The sequence below is a fragment of the Embiotoca jacksoni genome, unplaced genomic scaffold (genome assembly GCF_022577435.1).
Source record: "Embiotoca jacksoni isolate LCO1_2020_lvr unplaced genomic scaffold, fEmbJac1.0.p SCAF_15, whole genome shotgun sequence".
In the NCBI taxonomy this organism is placed as follows: Eukaryota; Metazoa; Chordata; class Actinopteri; family Embiotocidae; genus Embiotoca; species Embiotoca jacksoni.
This window is the reverse complement of record NW_027185285.1, coordinates 5,385,001-5,388,664: the sequence shown is the minus strand read 5'-3', so window position 1 is coordinate 5,388,664 and position 3,664 is coordinate 5,385,001. Positions and strand designations below refer to the sequence as shown.

The window sequence follows — 3,664 nt, the reverse complement described above, 5'->3', positions numbered from 1 at the left end:
CAGCTGATGAGTGATTGCAACAAGATTATAAGTATATATTCATGACATAAAAACTTATTGTTGCTATTAATAATAATAATGGTAATAATAGTCAAAAGTCAGTCTAATCAATCTATCAATATAAATCTAAACCCATTTAAGAAATATTTAAAATATATTTCATTTATATATGATACAACCGGTGTTATCATCAAATTATCATCAGATTATTCTGAATGCCAGAAAACACTTTTACAAGACCAGGTTTGCTGTAATGTGAGCTGGTGCAGGCAAACACTTTTTATTTTCAAATTTCATTGCAGGCAAACTGAATTATAGTTTTTCCAGTTATTAAAAAAAAATAAAAACATGTTACATTACAAAATGATTTCATGTGATCTTGGCGTTTTTTTGTGTGTGTGTGTTTTTTTTTTTTTTTTAACTCTTTTTATTATTTATAAAGTTTTTGTATTGATATCATTTTCCTGTTCCCAGATATTTGTCAGCAAAAACAGTTGACTCCATGTACCATCATGCCTTGCGCGCCTACGTTTGCTCAGAGCAGCGTGTGCTGCGCTGCTTTCCTCCAGCTATGGCTCAGTGAGGCTGCGGCTCTTCATAGTAGCGCATCGTAGGAGCAGAGGCGCTCGTTGGAGCTGCATCAGAGACCATCAGCGCACTGGACCACAACGAGGAACCATCATCTTTTATTACTTATTGGAAATAATCACACTGATCGACATACCTGATTTGACATAGCGTGAATCATTTCACGCAAGGATTCTTTAAACGCATCAAGAGGATTAAATACTAACGTTACAGCGCTGACACACGTGGAGAAGTTATGGTTGTTTTTAAACCTAATCTCAATGGCAACAGCTGATGGCTTCATAACTCCACTCATGGATCGTCTCATGGGCTATCTGGGATGGGTGGTTTCTGTCCCTGCCACCGTCCTGCTGCTGGACAAGTCGGCTGACGGGCAGTCGAGTCTCTTGGGATACTCTGGGATACACGCGTGGCCACTGACACAGATGGTCAGTGTCATATGCTGCCATATGTTTTTGAAATGGTTATGTGTCTCGGTGGATTCTGACGCAAGGGAAGGGATATCTTGGAATATATTTTGGAGGCTGTGCGCAGCAGATGTCCAGTGATTTGTGGATGATGTCAATACGCATCTCCTGATCCAGCAGGTATGTGGAAAAAAAAAATACTTGCGACTTCAACCTTTTTGGAAGTAAAAACTTATTTATTTAAGTAACCTATACTCCACTTCTGTAAGCAATTCATGTGGTCATTTGTTTTTGGAGGCTTCAACACGTGAAGCTCAGTTAGTGCGTCCCGGTTCGGTTTTGTGAAAGGGGGGTCCCAGTATAGAATAAAGTAATTTCACCTGCTGTCACTTCACAAACGAAATGATAACGTCCACTGGTGGCTGTTTTGGCCAAAGGTTCTGTCGTTATCTCCCTAACACGCCCATTTGGCCCATATCTTCACTACCAAATTGCACTTTACAACCAAATTCTTCTCTCATGACTCCTCATGATAACACTTAACAAGATGTGTTTCGACTTCGTGTCAGTGGAGAGTGTGACATAAGAGGTTCTGTCAAAGTGTCGCTGTGCTCCACACTGAGGTTCACCTGTTCAGGGAGGGAGAATGCTGCTCCGTTATTCTCTGGGATCATTAAGTACGCATCTCTCAATCTCAGAACTGTCTTGAATGTATCATTTCAGAGGTGTGTGTATTGAGCTCTGTCACTGCCTGACATCCAGTTTCTTATACTCCAATTTTAAAATACACACCTTTTATAAGTTATACTTACCCAGGCAACGCAATGCACCTGCAGTGCCAGGTGTCCACAGTTTATACATAGAGCGGTGACCTGGTACAAGTTGTGAAAGACCAGGTGCAGCATAAATAAATGCACAGTGTGTGTACAGTGTCCATTAAAAGCAACATGTTGTCCTCCCACCTCTCCAACAGTAACTCTATTCAGATGAGAGTAAATCAGTTTGAGCTCCAAAACCTTGACCTCAGAGAAACCCACCCTGTCATTCCTGCTGGCTGCTTCTACCTGACACATGGCATGTATGAGATGTCAGATCTATGCTCTGGTTAACACTCAGAAGGAATTAGATCATCCTTTAGATGCTTCATTTTAGTGGAGCCTGCAGGTGCATGTGGTCATACAACTGGTGAATCTCATATGGCCAGGATCATGTGAAATGTATTATTGTACCTGTTCTGCAAGTTGGCCATCTTTTACAAACGTGATGTGACATAATGACATTGCATTCATAGTAAGTGTGTGTTCATGCAACTCAATCTGATGGAGCGTCCACCTTCTCAGAGCACCTTACTCTCTCCTCCCTCCTCAATCCCACAGACTTCCTTAGCAATAAAGAATTCCGTCTATTGTTGGGTCAGGGCACAGAGCCCCACTATATGTCTGTATACAGGGCAGAGCGCAGGCCGAGCACCCCCATCCAACTCAGCACCCCCCCACACCCCCTCTATTAAAAATCTTCTCCAAACAAGACCCCCTTTCTCCACTGAAGAGGGACCCTCTGTCTAATGCCAAGTGACTCTCATGGCCAGCATTGACGGTGGGACACTTGCTTCACAAAAGGAGCTGAAGTGTCAAATAAACTCGGTCAGAGCCCCCGACACACAAGAATTCCTTTATCTGGCACCCTGGGAGGCAGACAAAGACAGACTTTGTGTCAGTGAGCAGGCCTTGACTAAACACTGGGGCTTTTTTTTTTTCTAACTCCTCTTCTCACAACTTCTGCCTCTTCTTCCTCCTCCTCCTTTTGTCGTTTTTAAACGGCGGAGCGGGAGCATGTCTGTTGACGTGACCCCGCTCGCCCAGCATCTGTCCTGCACACCGCCAACATCACTCCTGTGCTGTGCCACAAAAAAAAAAAAACGCAGATACACCCATGTAAGTCCACGCGCACACACCCACAGCTGTCTGATAGACATCAAAGCAGGCGTAACATTTCAGTACATGTGCCTTTTTGGATACTTTTGTTTATGTCTGGACCCGTAGCTGAGAATAGTACTGCAGGAATTTTCTTTCTCACAGGATTGAATGTGCTGGCTGTGCTGTCATATGATACGCTTGTGGTGAACCACAGCAGAGAACCATATACACATCAGGGTAAGACTTAACAACCCTCCATTTACTTCACTCAACATTTCCAAAGAACTTTCTCATCACTTGCAATTTTTTAAGAGTTTCCTGTTCAGATTGACTTCCATTGTCATCAGTCGTGCACTTGTCAAGAATATAATGAGCTGATCTTGAAGTTTTGTCAGTTCTTCACAAGTTGCAGATGGTGTTTGTTAGATGATTAAGACTAGTTTCCGTTACCTTAAAGCTTCACAAATCATGTAACGCGCAAACATTATTCAGACTAAACAGACACACTTGCTTTAGTTGATATAGCTCATCTTCATTGGTGTGGAAACAAGCACAAACTGCTGGAAAAGGACCACATACAGAATTGACGAAACATCGCCGCAGCACTACTGAGACAGTTTAGTGGCCCTGAGTTGGAGCTCCTGGCTGGCTCCAGTGATAGACACGTGCATCAGGCCCCCAGGCATGCTAACACTGCCCTACACAGAGAGCGATAGTCCCCAGCACAGTGCTTAAGGTAAACAGATAGAGTTT

General features: G+C 43.0%; 1 long non-coding RNA gene across 3 annotated transcripts in view; it reads left to right on the top strand.

Moving 5' to 3' along the window:
* Positions 1 to 596: 596 nt before the first annotated feature.
* The window catches only part of LOC138197983 (uncharacterized), a 51,306-nt gene continuing 48,238 nt past the window's right edge, over positions 597 to 3,664 (top strand). For all 3 annotated transcript variants that reach the window (XR_011178245.1, XR_011178244.1, XR_011178243.1), the window contains exon 1: positions 597 to 1,175. This is a non-coding gene — a long non-coding RNA (uncharacterized lncRNA). The remainder of the gene's footprint in view (positions 1,176 to 3,664) is intronic.